Below are 19,634 nucleotides of genomic sequence, written 5' to 3'. Positions count from 1 at the left end.
CACTGAAGAAGTAAGGATGGCATGGTATGGTATTGCCACCCTTACTTATGCACTGCTGCCTGCAGAACGGGGCCCTTAGTCAGCAGCTGCTGCTCTTCGGCCACCCAGCTCTGAAGGCAGCAGCGCAGAATTAAAGGTGGCATGGTATAGTATTGCCACACTTACTTCTGTGCTGCTGCTGGCGGGGTGCTGCCTTCAGAGCTGGACACCCAGCCAACAGCCACTGCTCTCTGACTGCCCAGCTCTGAAGGCAACACAGAAGTAAGGGTGGCAATACCATGACCTTCCCTAAAATAACCTTGCAACCCCCCTGCAACTCACTTTTGGGTCAGGACCCCCAATTTGAGAAACACTGGTCTCCCCTGAGAAATCTGTATAGTGTAGGGTAAAAGCGCACAAAAAAACAGATTTCATGGTCTGTGACGTGTTTTTCGTGGCTGTGAATTTGGTAGGGCCCTGGTTATACAGAATTTTTGCCTCCTAATTTCAGTAAAATGTGAGTTCCCTCAAAAAGTGGGAGAAAATAAAGGGTTAAAAGTGATGTTCATAACCATGTCTGTCCGAAGACTGAACTCTCTTGGCTGATCACTTTATGTAAGTGTTAGGAAAACAGAATGAACAGGGGGATGACCTTGTTACTGCCGATTAAGGGACAAGCACCTATTTTCATCTAGAACTTCATCTTTTAAGAATATTTATGCTATAATTCTTTATAGATGGAGAAAAAAATCTCTGGAGCAAGTGGATCTAGCATTGAATAGCTGCATGAACTGTCGCACATTATAATAAAGTTATTGTGCCAGCATTACAATAATAATGGGATGCTACACTAACAGATTTTGGCAATGAGTAGTTTTAATACTGATGTCCTGTTTTGACATCTGTGGAAGGAGGATTAAAGCAGACAGAATTGGTAGTGGGTCGGTGTGAGTGGAATGAAAAGGAAAAGCTTCTTAATTTTAATCTCTTCTCAAAAAGGTGACTAAAAGTAGCACAGAGGGATAAATCATATTAACCTTATCTTAGTGGTTTTTAATTGTAGTCATTTAAATATTTTGTGTAAACTCAGCATTAGTAAAACACTACTTTAATTTTTATAACCAATAACCGGCAATATATGTGTAGGCACAGCTCCTTGTCTCCTAGAGAGTTTCTGCTAGACCATCTCCTCCCCAAAGAGAGGGATTCTGATTGACTATGAAGGTGCCTATGGCAATGCCTCCATAATTAGGGTTACGTTCTAGAATGGTCTTAAAATGGGCCATAAATTCCTGCTTTTTGTTTTTTTCTTTTTGTAAGAGTAGGTGACCAATTGGTAGAACATTTTAAGCCCTTTGAATTTTCTCTGCAGCTCTTGTCTGGTTATTCTTCATAAATTTTTAATAGGTCTTTGAAATTGGTCTCTGGCTGAAATTTTTCCATGGGAATCTGACTTTTCATTGTTGACTTTTTCTTTTTAAAACAAGATTGTCCATCTGCACAAAACTTGGCAGGAGGTGGATGCTCTGAGTAGATATGGTGCAGTGGATAGGCTTTTTTTTATTGGATTTAGGCTTGTTTTTTAGCAGCTGTTTACATTATTATTGAAATCTTACAAAAAAGAGTAAGCAGATCTGAGTGATGGAGGCTGGGCGCGCAAAATCGTCCCTGTCAGGAGCTACCTTTCCTGTCACTTTATTGCATGGTAGAGAAGGGTTTCCTGTGAAGTTGTTGACACACAAGGTTTTCTGCACAGCTACTGATGGAGAAATGGAGAAAATCTTCTCCATCAACTGCTACGCTTCTGCCTCCACCACAATTTCTCCCCAAGTTCCCACCCTTTTGTAGTGTTACAAAAATCTAGAGACGATGAATACACAAAAAACTTTGATAAGAAGCAATTAGGGTTGATTCACTCACAACCTACCGGACACTAAATCACAAAAGCAAAGAAATGAAAAGTTAACCAACCTAACGTTATATATCCTCTACTCTTCCCCCCATACCTTACCACAAACACTGTACATCATAGATCAAGCACTGGAAACTTAGTTCTGTCCTGTGATTCTCAACCGGGGGTCTGGGGTCCCTTTGGGGGCCGCAAGCAGGTTTCAGGGGGTCCTCTAAGCAGGGCTAGCCTTAGATTCGCTGGGGCCCAGGGGCAGATGGCCGAAGCCCAACCACATGGGGCTGAAGCCCAGGGCCAGGAGCCCTGCCACCCGGGTCTGAAGCCAAAGCCTGAGCAACTTAGCTTTGCGTGGGCCCTGTGGCATGGGGCTCCAGGCAATTGCCCTGCCTGCTACCCCCTAACACTGGCCCTGGCTTTTATATGCAGAAAACCAGTTGTTGTGGCACAGGTGGGCCGTGGAGTTTTTAGAGCATGTTGGGGGGGGGGGGCGAAGAAAGAAAAAGATTGGGAACCCCTGCCCTAGGACAATACCTTTCAACACTCCCTTTATCATCCTTCTGCAAACACCAAAACTAGCCTCTCCCACCATAACCAACTACTACATCAAACATCTGCAACTGCTAGTGTTGGGGAGGTGGGGAATCTGACAAAGGGGTGTATGCAGAAAGGTATATAACCCCTTCTATCCAGAAAGATACCAGATGCTCTCTAAATTATGAATTACTTCATCTGCCATCTATATGGTGAAACAGTGATTCCTTAGTTGAACAGTATAACACTACACAACAGTTAAGGGAAGAAAATTATGAATACTTTCTCTTAAAACTGCACAGGATATTCCAGATAGGCTGACTGTAAGTACCTGGGCCTCAGTTTAATTCAAGCCAGTGAAACTCCATGCAAGAGCATTCATGTGATTCTCTTTGCAGTATCAGGATCCTAGTTTGGAATTTGGCAGCACTCAGGGATTAGCATTCCTTTTTTGTGTAAAGTGTTATGTGATCTTTGATTACAGTTGCCCAATACCTTGATTTTTATGTCTCGGAAGAAATTGAGGCATATGCAGAGGAGGTGAGACTTGTAGTGATAGAGTTGATATCTTGGTACATGTCATATATATCCGATGGTATTTTAATATACTGCATGTATTTTAAATGTAATTGGTTGATCTTAAAGAGCAAAGGTATTTTCATTGTGCTGTATAGTTATGAAATATGTGCCAGGCAATCAGATTGAACAGACAGGGAAGGTAGAGGCTTGTTCATGCCCGAAGCAGCATCTGACACTTAGGGCATAAATAGGATTCAGAATCAGGTTGGTGGGAAGTTGATTCTGTTGATTTGAACAAAATAAAATAAAAATTCAGGCAACAAGAAGTAAAATTACTTAAGACATATATAGAGTATGCTTTAAAAGAACTGTTGATTTGGGCTGAAATAATTTGGTTTGTTTTCTGAGCCAATCAGAAAAGAAGCTATTCAGTAATGCTGCAGTGAGTAAGCATTTCTCAAGTGACCCATCTGTTAGATAAAGTTTTCATAACTGCATTAATCAGTTGATCTAATAGGAATAAAGTCAGCATCACAGAAATTTGTCATAGGGTTACTGTGTCCTGTTTTGAAAATAAACCCTATGGCTTTGTCTTGAGGTCTGTTTTGATAAATTGCACAACAAACCAGGAGTATTTATGCAGTAGATCATTATCCTGTGATGTTCTTTTAGAATTGATGTTCTCCTGTGAGTGAAATATAGAGGCTCTATTCTGTATTGTTAATGATTATTTTAAAGGGACAAACTAATACCAACACCAATTTTGACCATACTCACTTCATTTGACTTTCTTCACATTTCTGTTTTGGGCTGGCATACATTCCCCATGTGTTTGGACTTCTGTTTCATGCTACTTGAATTTCAACTTAATCTTTTGACAGACGGTCCCGGTGATGTCTATCTGGCCTATGATTCCTGAAAGGAATTTGTTAGAAATAAATGGAAAAAACAAAACAAAAACTATGGTGCAAACACTGAGTTTGCATAGGAAAGCATTTAGAAGTCAGTAGAAGTAAAAGTTCAGGTGGACTATGCAACCATCAATCTGCCTGCTAGTGTATATGTTGTCTAATAGCCTTTAATTGACAGATCCCATGCTATTTCCACAGCTTTGCTTGTTCTACTTTCATGGGGCTCAATCTGTTTTAAAGTCACACATGCTGCCTGTTGCCGTTCCCCCAAGAAAATATGTCATTCTCTATAGCTATGGGGTGGAATCATCACTGAAACCTATCCCCACTACATGCTCTAGATAAATCTTCAGTGAAACTCTGGGTTGAAGAAAACCGAAGACCCTGCCTGCTCCTAATGCACCACTAGCCCAGTGTCAGGTGGGAGGAAGCTAAACTTTCTAAACAGAGTCTTAGCTGTGTTCCTGTAGAGCTGAGATGGGAGAGTGGCTTCAGTATATGCTGCTGCCCATCAACACTAGCTGAGGGAAAGAAGGGTGAGTATAGTCTGCTGGGATGGAGAGCCACACTTGCCCAGCTCTTTTGGATAGAGGGGGCAGGAAGCAGTTCTGGCACTTAGCTGCCTCACTGTTTTACCTCAGCTCTGTGGCAGCACAGTGTAGATAAATGTGAAGGATAGATAAGTGGAGACCCATCATTCAAGGAGCGGGAGCAGCCGCTGTAGTAGGAGTAGGACCACAAAAAAATCTTACATCCACCCTGATTGAATTGGCCCTGTCAACACTGGTTCTCCACTTGCGAAGTAACTCCCTGCTCTCCATGTGTCAGTATATAATGCCTGCATCTGTAACTTTCACTCTATGCATCTGAAGAAGTGAGGTTTTTACCCTCGAAAGCTTATGCCCAAATAAACCTGTTAGTCTTTAAGGTGCCACCAGACTCCTTGTTGTTTTTGTAGATACAGACTAACATGGCTACCCCCTGATACTTAAAAAAATCTTAGGCCGGGAACCAGAAATCCAACCTGGGAAGTGGAGAGCATAGATAACTTTTATTTTTACTGGTTAACACTTTCTGTGGTGTGATATTTCTTACGTTTACCACAGGAAGTACCTCAGTAAAGTTAAGTATAAAAGTATGGTAAAAATCTTAGTGGCAACTGCTGCAGAAGAAAATTGTTTCATTTTAAGGTTAGTGAGAATCAGGTGAACTCTAATGGTTAGATGCTATAGGATTTTAAGCTAGTTGCCAATGAAGGAAAAGTCAGCTAGATGACTGGATGCAAGGTTTGTCTTAAAGTGGTAGGGAAGTTCCAGGCTAATCTGGTGAGTGAACGGAAGAGTTGAGTACTTAATCAATTACTCCTTGCCAACTGACTCTCCCTAAACGCATAGATTCTGTTATTGAGGAACAATACACCAAAACAGAGTGGTTTTGTGTATCCAGGATAACAATGGATTCATCCCCAACCCTAGCTATCACAGAAGGTGTGATATTTAGGGGGTGATACTGAACAGGTGGAGAACAGCTAGAGATACAGGATCACATCGGAGTTCAAAAAAGCCTAATTGACTTAAGAGCACAAGTCCCATTGACTTTTTGCAAGAGATTAGTAAGTAGAAATAAATGTATTTCTTCATACTAGTACTAATGCAAGTGTTGGACAAGGTGCTTGCAGAGTGGTCTGCAAGATTTGATTATTCCAGACAACCTAAAGAATTTGTCTCCAAAATTCATGATTGGTCACCGTATTTTGACCTGAGCCGGTGACTTGATCACCAGTTAATTCTGGCTGGATCCCTGCAAGACATATCTCCAAAGATAATGTTGGGGGGAGGAGAGTGGGGGCGGGGAGGGATATTGTCAATAGAAGAGAATATAGGGCTATTGGAGTAGTGGAAGGCAGAATAAGCATGCAAAGGTTTAGACAATGAAAGTGCAGATGAGGGGTGTGTGCGCACGCGCGTGCAGGGCCATCCTTACCCATAGGCAAAGTACGCAGCTACGTCTCAGCTCCGGCTCTTCCTCAGGGTCCTCCCCCCCCCCCCCCCCCACGCTCCACTCCTGCCCCGCCCCACCTCTTCCCACCCCTGCTCCGCTCTGCCCCCACTCCCCTGAGGACTGCAGCATGGCCGGGCCTTCACTCACCGTTGGCGGGAAGTGCAGACCTGGCCGCAGCCGCGCCGCTGATGAGTGCTGGGGGGTGGTTCCCCCCACCCCCCAAGCTGGTTCCCCCCTGCGTGGAGGCCTGGGGCCAGCTCCCCCGCTCCCCCCACAGAGGCCTGGGGACAGCCCCCCCACTCTCCTCCGCAAAGGCCCGCTCCCCCCCACAGAGGCCTGGGGCCCCACACATGCTCCCTGTGGGGGGGCTGCATAGTGCCCCAGAACCGCTAGGGACAGCTGTGTGTGTGTGTGTGTGTGCGTCTGCTTGTGTAGACGGGGGATAATAATCCACATCATGAGGACGGCCTTTCAGCAATTCAAAAGTGTTTAAAAATTCAACCTTCCCCTGCCCCAGCCTGGCACTTTTTTGAGGTCATAATGTTTTCTGATCATCCACTGTTTGTGAACTGTGTGTTTGTTTACACTCTAAGCCCTTGGAGGGCATGGTGGTACAGTTCTGAGTGCATGGAGGCCACTTAAGATTTGAACGTATCAGGGCATGTGTACACTGCAGAATTAAGTTACATTGACGTACAGCCAGCACAGTAATTACATTGATTTTGTATGTCCAAACTAGCTCTTTCCGTTGGCGGTGCAGACCCTTACCAGGAGCACTTGAGCTGGCTGTCAGTGTGGGGCATTGTGGGGCACTGACAGCCAGAGCCCCGCCGACCAGGGCTGACAGCCACCAGAGGCTGACAACTGGAACAGTCAATACAGTGTCTACACTGACACTCTGGCAACCTAACTACACTGACCTAAGCCCTACGCCTCTCATGGAGGTGGAGTTATTAAGTCGGTGTAGTGTAGGGTGACCAGAGAGCAAGTATGAAAAATCGGAACAGGGTGGGGTAAAAGGAGCCCATATTGGGGGGGGAAAAAAAAAGCCCCAAATATCGGGACTGTCCCTATAAAATCGGGACATCTGGTCACCCTAGTGTAATGGTCGAGTTACATTGGCGAGAGCACCATTGTAGTGTGGATGCTTACAGAGTTAGGTCAACGTAAGCTGCCTTATGTTGACCTAACTGTAGTGTAGATCAGGAGACAGTCATTCCATAGCCACTGGTGGATTATTATAATTTAATTAAATGTGTATGTTCTGGGATGTTTGCAGTCAATCAGTGTTACTGCAGGAGTTGGGAGGCTTGCCTCAGAATGGAATTCTGCTGTGCTGCAGAGTGCATGGGGCCATCACTACTTCTCTGCCTCCTTTCAAGTTCCAAATTAATTTTGAAGTAGCTGGGTTTTTTTTGTTTTTTTTTAAAGCAGGAATGTATTTTTACTTCCTTCCACATCCAGATGGCTGAAGGGATTTTTTTTCCTTTTTTTTTTTTTTAACCTTTAGAAACCTGCCATCTCACTAAATGGGGAAGGGAGCGACAGGGATTTTCCTGACATTCTAGCCTTTCATATGATGTGGTTTATGGCATATAAACATACCAGTTCCGGAAGTTTGTACAGCCTGTGCCTCGTGGGGCCTGCACAGTGAATTCCTGGGCAGTTGGGTTATCAGACAGCAATTTGGAAGGAGAAGGAAAGAGCAAGAATGTAGTTAGCCCTAAAGCAGTGTTAGTTAGGCAGGAAGAGGCACTGCAGGCTGCTCATGCTTAGATTTCACAGCCAGGCTGAATTAGTTGTTAGGAAGGAGTTAAAGGAGCTCTTGGACCACAATGTGACATCTGGTGTCTGTCTACTTCTGAGGGAAAGGGGGATCCTGGTGTACGAGCTGGCCAAATGAAGCCTGAGCTAAGAACACCCACTTGTGCTTTGTTCTGTGCATGTCTCTCTCTCTCTCCTTGTCTCACCAATAAGTATACCGTGTTCATTAACTCCATTACCTTATATTGAGGATTTTCTTTAAATCAAGACCTTTGAGTCCGGTCAGACCTAAGCATGGATAATTTGAGCTCCAAAAAGCAATGTTTCAGCAAGTTAAGATCATGTGAAAATGGGATAGGAGGGTTGTTAAGGTTGCAAGACACCTTCTAATATTATAGTAATAGTTTCTGGCATAGCTGTGTAGTACTATTAATGGGGGCAGGCCATAAAGTCTAAAACTAAAGGATTTGTTTATGAGCAAGTTATTTGAAAACTGTTAAAAGCTTAATAATTTGACAGATTTGATTATAAAGTAATATATTGGGGGAGTTAATGTACAATGCAATCTGTGGTCCAGTATCTTCTGTTCCATTGTAAAATGTATTCTAAAATTCTCATTTTGTCTTAAACTTGAAACCATGTAAGTCTTAATAGCAACTTTTCCATTTACAGAAATTTTATAGCAGCAGTTTGTAAGTGGTTTTCTGCTGCAATGATTTAGTTTCTCAGTCTTCATTTTGGTAACCTAAAAATGTGCAGAATCCTTTGAGGTTTTTTTTAAAGGATAGTCATTTGTACATGTTTGTGACTGGCTTAGCATAAAATGAATACTCCCAATAGGCTGAAATGTAAATTTAACAGCACATTGGGGTGGGCGGAAGAGTATGAAGGGAGTAGCAAAAAGTACTCAGCTTCTTTTAAGTTAAAGTGCTAGTGAAACACAAATGGATACAACATTTCCTTGTACTTAACGCACTGGTAGTAGATCTTTTGCTGTTTTCTTCTTTTCTTTGTTGGTTGCAAGGAGTGTGGATGATGGTTTAAATTTTTCATCTGTAGTAGAGGATTGTAACTAGTGGCAAGATATTGTATAATTTTTTCCCCAACAGATGTCAAAGAAATAATAGTATGTCTTTGGAAATTCAAAGATTTAAAGTAAATACACTGTTTAATTTTGTCATATGGTATGATGACAGACACATGCAATACAAGCAATTTTTATGAAAAATTCCCCTATAGATAGGTCTGTAGTGATACTGTTGCCGGCACAGGGGCCCGAGGACAGCAACAGTGGGGTTCGGTGCCCGGAGTGCTTCACGCCAATAAACATACCGGGGTGGAGAAACAATCAAAGTTTATTTGAGATCCCAAAGTGGTGCAAGGAGACAGGCAAGTCTCAAATCGAGCACACCAGCAAAAACAGTTTCTCTCTTCTTTATACATTTTACAACTAAGCCCCCCCTCTCTACCACCTCCCCTCTACTCCCCCTCTCTACCAAAGACATGTTTATACATTTAAGCAACTAAATCATTCTAGGGCTATAAATCTAGCTTGTTAGTAACTTCTCTCTAAACAGTTATTTGGTCCTGTTTACCCTTAGTTTATTACCCCTTCCCCAGCTAGAAACATGCAAACCTCATCATTATTATTTGGTACCTGAAATGAACAAGGTCGTAATTGCTAACTAGCTGTTTACACATTCCAATTCCTGTCCTTGGCTTTTGAGGTCGATCAGAGTTAAACATGGAAGAACTCTGGCTCAGGCAGGCATAGTAACCCCAACAATACTAAAGTCTTCCTTTTGTTTAGTAAAGGTGTACTGGTAAGTAACTTACAATAGTATTACTTATTTATCATATTGGCTAAGCTTTTTGTTTGTTTTTCTTAACTAATGGGACTATAAGAAATGTTAATTTTTTTAAACTTGAGTGTCCAAAACTAGAAAATATGTAATATCTCTTAGACATTTCAGCTGTAGATCATTTGCTGAAGATCATTTGTTCTTAGTCACTGCTGAAAAATGTAATGAAATGGTATCCATTAGTGTATGAAGAGCCACATTTTACTATTACTGTGGTGTAAATTGGGATTAAGTCCATTGAAGCCAAGGAACGAATTTAATTTGGTTGGAAACATCAAAATAACTGAAGCTAACTATAAACAGAGCCACAAAACAAGGTACTTAAGGAATTACTTTTTACCATGCATCTGTAAACTCTAAATTGAAAAAAGTCAATACATCTACTATATCATGCACCTTTGTGCCTGTATTTTTGTGCACAAGCTTCTGTGCACAGATACAGAAATAAGCATAGGAAGATAACCCAGATACGTCACATTCCATCACCAGTTACTTCTTAGTGATCTTCTATTCTTGATCAGCTGCTGCAAAAATAAAACTGCTTTGATTCTGTTTAATGCTTGTAATCATAACAAAAACTATAACAAACATGGACTTAGAATAAATGCATAATAACAGTTCTATTACCCACAACAATCTCAAGGCTCCCCCACCATCTTTTCTGCTTGCATTTGTCCTGCCAAAGAACCATGTAAATGGAAAATACTGTTAAAATAAAATACAAAATTGCATTATAGATGATCTTGATATTGAGATACATATCCTAGATATATGCAATTTGTATTTCAAATAGCCAACTAAGCATAAAGACAGAATTCTAAGTTGAACTGGGGAAGAGCGGGGTGGTCCAGCTAAGCAATTGAGTGGGGTTAAAGTATCTAGAGTTACACAGACTATGTCTACATGACAGCTGCAATGCTTCAGTGTAGACAGTACAGTGATAGGAGGGGTTCTCCCATCACTGTAGTTAATCCACCTCCCCAAGAAGTGGTAGCTATGTCGACAGAATAATTCTTTCATTGACCTAATGCTGTCTATGCTGGGGGTTAGGTCAGTTTTACTACATTGCTCCAGGTTGTACATTTTTCACACCCCTGCCCAACATAACTGGGTCAACCTACCTTTTATTGTAGTCCTGGCCACAGACTCTACAGAAGAGACCAGATTAGAAGGGTGGACTTATGTTTTGTAACATAAATGACCGATAACAAGGACCTTAGATGGGGATAGAATTATCTGGTGCAAATAGAGACTAAGGAAATCTATTTGATAGGGTTTTGTTATAGACCATATGATGAGAAGGATCATCAGCATGAGTATAAATGGAAATTGAGGCCTTGTGGAAAGGGCAAACAAATTCATAATTAGAGAAATCAGTTAGTCAAATACAGACTTACAGCTGCAGTACTCCATTGGAAGAATTGAGCAGTAGTCCTATGGGTATAGGTGCATGACAATGCCTCTTCCTTACATCAATGATAAAGAACAGAATTATGCAGAAGCAATTTTAGATTTGGTTCTGAATCACATGGAAGACATGATTGCAGATGTAAATAAAAGGAACTAATGCAAGGAGTAAATACTTGAACTAGTTTACCGAATACAAGGATTTCAAAGCTGACCTCCACCCTGGCGTTTTGTCCAAATGTTTTCCAAGTTTAATATATTATTTTATGTGAAATAAAAAGGAGCTAGCAAGACAGATGTAACAATAAGTGCAACTCATAATCTCCTCTGGGTGAAATCCTCTTTGTATTTCTCCCACCCATTGTTTCTTATCGTGGATAATTTAGACTTTTGTAAACTCCTCAGTGCAGGGACCTGTTATTTTTTTGTCCTCTCAGACTGACATGTTACAGCTCTTTATAAATATAATACCGAAGGCAGGAGGAGGTAGAACAATTGCAATAAGGATATTGACAGACTCCTAGAAAGGCCGGGTGAGACAGCAAGTTGCTTAACGTTATTCCTCTCAAGTGGAGACAATTTGGGGGGGGGGAATCCCCTTCCCCTGAGCTTATTTTAGACTAGTAGCAGGGGACGGCTTTTGGGGAGTGTAGCAATGCCTGCTCCTGGCCCCTCCACAAATGCAGTCAGAGACCAACTGAAGTGCAGCACCCGTGTCCTTTTATTGTTTGTGTTTGTTCCCCCCACCTATTATTTACAGAGAGCAACACTCTGGGAGACTACTAGCTTCCCAGCCAGCAGGGATCTAGAGCCCACACTCCTCCCTTTCCTGTCTCCCCCCTGCTTCCTGTCTCTTAGCCAGCTTTATAGGGCAGGCTGGCTACCCAGGCCTGCAGGTGGATCTACTCTGGTAATTAGGGTGTGGCCCTTCAGCCAGCCCAATTAATACCCTTCTTCCTCTGGAACAGGGCTAACAGGGGCCTGGCTTGTTTCTCCTAGCCAGCACCCTGATACATGAGGTAGTGCAGAGTCTAGAAAATAAAATCGTGCAGTCACCACCACTGAGAATTTTTGTGAAACTCTTGTGGCATATATGCAGTAGCTGTAGTAACAGCATTAAGAATGTGGAGGAGAAACGCTTACTCCAATAGGCGGATCTAGATAAACTATTATACCTTGTGTCCTGTCCCTATAATTTCCTGTTACTAAAAATTAGTAGATATTAATTTTCTTCTCAAATGTCTGTCTTTAGGAATCATTGATTATGCTGAAACAGCTAAATTTATTGATGGTCTCTAATGACTATACTTACCATAAGTAGTAGTGGCTTGTCTAGCCAAAGTAATGTTTCTCTATTCAAGTGACTAGCTTTTTTTTTTTTTTTTGCTTAAGTAATATTATATGATGGCATATATCACATTGGTATGTCATCATGTGCCAGCAATGCCCCTCTGCCAGGTACATTGGCCAAACCGGACAGTCTCTACGCAAAAGAATAAATGGATACAAATCTGACATTAGGAATCATAACATTCAAAAACCAGTAGGAGAGCACTTCAGTCTCTCTAGTCACTCAATAACAGACCTAAAAGTGGCAATTCTTCAACAAAAAAACTTCAAAAACAGACTCCAATGTGAAACTGCAGAACTGGAATTAATTTGCAAACTGGACACCATCAGATTAGTCCTGAATAAAGACTGGGAGTGGTTGGGTCATTAGAAAACCTGAACCTAATTTCCCCAATACTAATTTTCCCCTACTGTTACTCACGCCTTCTTGTCAACTGTCTGTAAGGGCCACTCTCTTACCACTTCAAATGTTATTTTTCCTCCCTTGGTATCCTGCTGTTAATTGAATTGTCTCATTAGACTGACCTCACACTTGGTAAGACAACTCCCATCCTTTCATGTATTTATACCCGCTCCTGTATTTTCCACTCCATGCATCTGATGAAGTGGGCTCTAGCCCACGAAAGCTTATGCCCAAATAAATTTGTTAGTCTCTAAGGCGCAACAAGGACTCCTTGTTGTTTTTGTTGATACAGAGTAACACGGCTCCACTCTGAAACCTGAAAACTTTCGTGTTAGTCTGTATCAGCAAAAGTAATGAGGAGTCCTTGTGGCACCTTAGAGACTAACAAATTTATTTGGGCCTAAGCTTTCATGGGCTAAAACCCACTTCATCAGATGCATTTTCCACTCCATGCATCTGCTGAAGTGGATTTTAGCCCACGAAAGCTTAGGCCCAAATAAATTTGTTAGTCTCTAAGGTACCACAAGGACTCCTCGTTGATTTTGTACAAGATGCATCATAACTACGTCATAATCATATCCTATAGTGATATCACTATGATGAATATGGGGTGCAGTGTTATAGTCAGTTCCATTCTTATAATTTGATATCTTTTTTCAGGACCTTAAACTGGAGTTATTTTGGGTTTTGGTGCATTTATCCTCCCTTTTGGTGCAGTGTGCAATGAGATAACTGGACACTCACCCAGATAGAATCACATAAGCTACTATATAACTTTCTGAATTTGGTCCTGTTTGTGAGGCATTAATAAGATATCTATGTTCTGGTATAGAGGGACGCTTACTGTGTGAAATTCTATGTATTTGCTTTCAAAGATCTTCACTCAGTGTTCTTTCCCTTCTTTAAAATAGACCCTTCAAAAGTACAGTACTTCTAACAATTCAAGTTTGAATGTGGAAACTGAAAATAGAATAAAAATTTTCATAATCCCATCTGCTGCTATCACTTTCAGTTCAGTTACCTTCAAAACAAGGCTTTCCTGTATGCAGGGAAAAAAATCCTTACTGTGCAATGAAAAGATACAAGACAGATCAAAAGCAAATGAAAGCTCTCAAAGAGATAGAACTGTCAGTAGTGGATATGGCACTAGTGAGGGGGCTATCTAAATTCTTCAGTAACTTTCCCCAAATTAATCCATGAACGTCACCGTGTACCAGCCCATATCTTTTTTGTTTCCAGGCGTTCTCTCCTCAATTTCCAGACTGGTCTTGCTACTGCAGAGCCTGATAGCACAGTATGGTTGTTGTGACTGTCTCTGGCAATCATTCAGTTATAGACTTTGAAGCTTTCTTCCTTACAACTGTGACTGTTTCCCTTCTCCATTTCACAATGACCACATGACCAATGTGATGTTGCTGGATCTGCCATACCAGATAAGTACAGTAATTGTATGGAAGCAGACTTTGAAGAGTAGTATTGATTATTATGGATACATGCTATTTTAATCAAGTAAATTCATTCAGCTGTCATGGTGATTCAGTGAAATAATGTGCTTACACGCTAAGTAACATGGTAGGTTTGCATCCTAGATGGATGCAGCTAATTTAGAGGTAATGTTATTAGTCAAGTGGCAGAGATGCACAGAATGGTAATGATTATTTTTGGGGGTTGGACAAGTCTAATTTCTCAAGAACTTTTAAAGTCTTTGGTGGTATGGATATATTTTCAGTGCATTGTGTGAAATACTAATAAATAACACCTTTCTTACATAAGCCTGAGGAGACCTTGCAGTGATTTCCAAACATTCACAAATTCAGTCAGACAACATCTCTGTCAAGTAGGTTTCCACATCTGAAGTTGAGAAAACTGAGGCAGAAAGAAGCCATGACTTGTCCAAGATCACAGAGGAAGTCTGGTAGAGGCAGGAATGGATCCCAGATTTCCTGACTCCCTCTCTCCTGTCTGTTAATAACAATACCATTTTTTCAGCCTGGAGTGAATATGCAAGAAGTTGCACAGCATACGTTAGTACATAATGACATCTTTATGCTTGAGTAGGTGGTAATGGGGATACTTTAAACTAGATCAGTAATCTTCTGCCTTTGTGATTTGTTAGAATAAATATTGGAGACAATTTAAGAGGGAGAAAAATAAAAAAATCATATAGCAAGGACATATACTGTATTAGGTGTCCGAGTAGCTTTTCTTTTAATTATTAGCTACATTTGGTTATAGGCGGTATCATTACATTATTCTTTTTTAAATTATAGGTTGATTTTGTATGTCTTATGATTAGAAATGTCTGAATGAAGTTTGCAGTTCAGCAGAATTTCTTTATCCAGTCTAGCGTTATGTCTTGAGCTGAATACCTATATCATTAGTTATGTGCAATACATTCTGTGATTTATACCAATTTATTAACCTGCTGATAGAATGCCAGTGCCGAGAACGCTGAGTGTGGACTACATTTTTAGCAGTACAGTATTTATTCATCTTTTAGAACAAGAGAGTCAAAGACTGGAGAATCACGAGCCAACAAGTAGAGCCAATGTTATGTCAATTGTTGATGATAAAATTGGCCTTCGGGTACTGAGAGCTTTCAGGTGGAGACAGTGAGGCTAGGACATGACCTGCACTCTGAACCAGCCATAAAGTAAATAGATAAAGATCAATATACTCCAAATGTCATCCAAACAGCAGCTGCTCTGTAATACTGTGAGCTTTAATTCTGCAGCAGTATCTCTAATTCTGTAACAGTGTATTTCTAAGGCTTGGTCTACACCACAGAGTTAGGGCCACATAAGGCAGCTTACGTCAACCTCAATCTGTAAGTATGTATATTACAACGTTGCTCCCGCCAATGTAAGTCTCCCACTACATCGACCTAATAATTCCATCTTGGTGAAAGGTTTAGCAGTTAGATCAGTGTAGTTAGGATGACGCAGTGTCTGTGTAGACCAGTGGTGGGCAACTTGTGGCCTATCAGGTGTGACAAAGATCCTCCTCTATCTTGGTGGGTCCTGCACTTATTGGCGGATTTTCTTGCCTCAGAGATTCACCATATGGGTTGGGGAACAGCCCAGAGACCTTCCCCTCTGGAAGAACCCACAGTCCAGGTCAATTGGGATGTTTGGGTGGAACCCGGGCCCGCCCTCTACTCCGGATTCCAGCCCAGGGCCCTGTGGACTGCAGCTGTCTATAGTGGCTCCTGTAACAGCTGCATGACAGCTACAACTCCCTGGGCTACTTCCCCATGGCCTCCTCCAAACACCTTCCTTATTCTCACCACAGGACCTTCCTCCTGGTGTCTGATAACGCTTGTGCTCCTCAGTCCTCCAGCAGCACACCCTCTCACTCTCAGCTCCTTGCGCCTCTCGCTCCCAGCTCCTCACACTCTCACCACAAACTGAAGTGAGCTCCTTTTAAAACCTAGGTGCCCTGATTAGCCTGCCTTAATTGATTCTAGCAGCTTCTTCTTAATTGGCTCCAGGTGTCCTAATTAGCCTGCCTGCCTTAACTGGTTCTAGCAGGTTCCTGATTACTCTAGTGCTCTGCTTTGGTCACTCAGGGAACAGAAAACTACTCATCCAGTGACCAGTATATTTGCCCTCTACCAGACTCCTATAACCCATTGGTCTGGGTCTGTCACACAGGGTAATCCGCTGATGGGCTACGAGACAGTGTTTACATTGACCCGTCCGCAGGCACGGCCGCCTGTAGCTCCCAGTGGCTGCGGTTCGCCGTTCCCGGCCAATGGGAGCTGGGGGAAGCGGCGTCCAGCATGTCCCTGCGGCCCGCACTGCTTCCTGCAGCTCCCACTGGCCAGGAATGGTGAACAATGGCCACTGGAAGCTGCTGGTGGCAGTGCCTGCGGATGGTCAATGTAAACACTGTCTTGTGACCCGCCAGCGGATTACCCTGATGGGCCACTGGTTGCCCACCATTGGTGTAGACACTGCATTACCTACATAGCCCGAGCTGTCAGCCCCATGTGGGGATCACAGCTGGAGCCCCCCTTGCCCCACGGCAAACAGCCCCATGTGGGTTGGCAGCTTGGGCTGTTGACCCCATGGTGGAGGAGTTCCAGCTGTCAGTGCCCCACACAGTTAAGTCTGTGGAAGTGCTCCTGGTGAGGATGCGCATAACCGACGGGGGCATAGTGTGGACATGAAGCACTGCAGTAATTACTCCGGTGGCTGTACGTCGACTTAACTTAGGTCAATTTTAATTTTGTAGTGTAGACAAGGCCTAATATCAAAAGCACATTGACTGTGTGTTTGCCTCCTCATCTTTTTCTGATCACATAGAGAGGGTTTTGTTTTTTTGCGGTGAGTTCATATTCTTGCTTTTAGTTTACACTTTCTAACCCCCCTTCTTCTTTTTATGTACTACTCAATTAGAATATACTTCTCAAAGTTGCCAGTTGAATGTCCAGCCAGTATAACTAACATCTATTCTATTGCTTGTATTGCTTCTATTTAATGTTTGCAGTCTTAGTGCTGTTTTTCTCTTGAATACCACACCTATCAGTATTTTAAACCAATTGTTTCATTTCATAATACTGTATCTGTGCATCTGATCCCATGATACTTGATATCAAGTGACAGCTGACAACAAATTTTATTGGCAGACCCTTTATTGAACACAATTACTGTACAGGAACTGTCCCAAATCAATCATACCATAATAACTGTACTTCGTTAGCATGCCAAACCATGTATAATTTAAAAAAAAAATCTTGCTTTTGTATTTACAATTTCTGAACTATTTAGTCTAAACATTAAATCTTAATTGCAAGAAGAGTGAAAGTTTAAGCTAATTAAACCTCTTCCATAAATATCCTGGTTAATGTAAGACATCTGTTCTCCCCACTTTCTTCAATCTAATGTCTTCTCTAAGCTTCTCTCTCTCTCTCTTCACTTTTTGTGGCATATTGCATTATATACCAACATTATTAACTAATGATATTGGGGTAGGGGAGGTTGGTACTAATTCTTGAGATTTTTCTTCCTCATATATTTTACCTTTTCTTCCCCTCTACATTTAATTTTGTTTTTCCTGTAGTTTTCCTTCTGTCCTTCCATCTGTTTAACTTAACTGCTTCTTTCTCTCCTGGTGGTTTGTAATCAATCATCTTTATGTCTCACTTCTTCTCCTTCACAGCTCGGTTTAGCATCAGTCAGTGGGCTGGCACACGCTCATTAAGAGATTACACTAGTGTACAGTGAGAGCTATTATTCTGAAAAGTTAAGTCTCCTTTAAACTACAGGTCTTCCTTCCCATTTATATTCTCTCTTTTTAGCCATGCATTTCTTGTGTTCCCATGGCACTGGGGGCATTTTGGAAAAGTATAGGAACAGGCATCAGTTTCTAGTTTCTCAGAATCCTCAGTTCCTTATAGTCTCTTGGAAATTAGTATAACAAAATGGAAAGACAGTTCTCCCAATACAATCCGTATCCTTTGAGAGAGAGAGAGAGAGAGAGAGAGAGAGAGAGAGAGAATCTTGCAAAGACTTATAACTCCTAACTTTATGTACTGAGAAATCCGATTAATTTTATTACCAGAAAAGCACAGATCCCCATTACAATACTTAAAACTTATAATAATCAAAATTACATCAAGCTGCTTAAATCTACTGTTAGATTAAAATTTTAGAGGTAGCTAATTCAGCTCCACAGTCTAATTATAACATGTTAACAAATATCCCATCCAGTTCCTATCCTGTCCTATTCTCAAGGGAAATTATAAGCTTTTCAGTGTGTCTGAAAGTTTAACAAATCAAGGCTCTGGAGGTCTAAGTGGAGAAGTGCATTTCCAAGCTGGTAACCCCTGCCACCAGTCCATCCCCTTTCGTTGTTTTATAGCAGTGTTGCTCTAGACTGAGCACATTCACTGCCTACTGCTGCAGGAATAATGATTTGAGGGAAGAGGTGGTCTCTCTAGCAATGTGGCCCGTTTAGGACTTTAAAGGTCAATACCAGCACTTTGAATTCCACCTAGAAGGCCCGAGGTAAACAGTGCAGTTTTCTGTGCACTTGTATCATGCACGCCAGTGTAAGTTCTAATTAATAAATGGACTCCTCCATTCTGGACTAGACATCTACTTTTTCATTCTCTTGACTTATCTCCTCATAAATATATGCTCCATCATGCTGTGTGCTAGCCACATTGAGTAACTATGTAATCTTATTGATGTTGCCCTTGTGTTTCTTTCCCTTTGCCAATTTGATTGGTTAAGTTGCCTTTAACACTGTTTGACACCCAGAAACAATCCAGAGGGCTACAGCGGTGCTGCTTTGAAAACGATACACAAAGATGAAGAAGCCCATCAGGACAGAACCAGTGCTGCTTTGATATAGATGATCATCTTTGTCTCATACATACTGCATACAGGTCCCTAAATTTTGCTCTTGCTAAGCAGATCAAGACAGGAACCAGTAGAAAGAATTTACTAATATAGTTAATTCACTGTTTTGTGACACCGAAGAGTGTTGTCAAAGGTTTTATCCTTAATCTGAGAAAATAATCTGACAATTTTGAGATCGGGAACCCCCCCCCCCCCTCCAATGGACTGTAAACGATCAAAAAAACTGAGGTCAGAATTCCAGCAAGAAGGTAAGCTGCTTCTTCTCCAAAACAGGAAAGTACCAGGAGTGGCATTTTCCATACAAACATCAGGGTACTGGGACAAGAAGAAACATTGGTGAAAAGAAGTCCTTTTCTGTCAACATATTGTGCTGCTGTAAACAGACCTCAAATCAAAGGAGGTGGGGAATCACAAAATACTTCTTTCAAGACCAACCAAATTCCTCCATCTTGCAGTCAACACAAGAAAAAGGCAACTGTCACTCATAACTAGAATTTCTGTTTTACGCACAGCTCGACTCGTAACTCCTCCTCTGAATCTTTATTCTCTTACCTAAGATTCCTATAATTTATTTAACAATAGTGCTGCCCCCTAGAGGGAGTAATTCTTAACCTGTCTCTTTAACAGTTC

The 19,634-nt window shown here is 41.7% G+C and overlaps 1 protein-coding gene across 2 annotated transcripts in view; it reads left to right on the top strand.

The window, feature by feature from the left end:
* PXYLP1 (2-phosphoxylose phosphatase 1) overlaps positions 1 to 19,634 on the top strand; it is a 94,442-nt gene that overhangs the window by 3,741 nt on the left and 71,067 nt on the right. The window lies entirely within an intron of this gene.

Source organism: Chrysemys picta, chromosome 9 (genome assembly GCF_011386835.1).
Source record: "Chrysemys picta bellii isolate R12L10 chromosome 9, ASM1138683v2, whole genome shotgun sequence".
Lineage (NCBI taxonomy): Eukaryota > Metazoa > Chordata > Testudines > Emydidae > Chrysemys > Chrysemys picta.
Note: the sequence above shows the minus strand (reverse complement) of the source record. Positions and strands in the feature narration are given on the sequence as shown.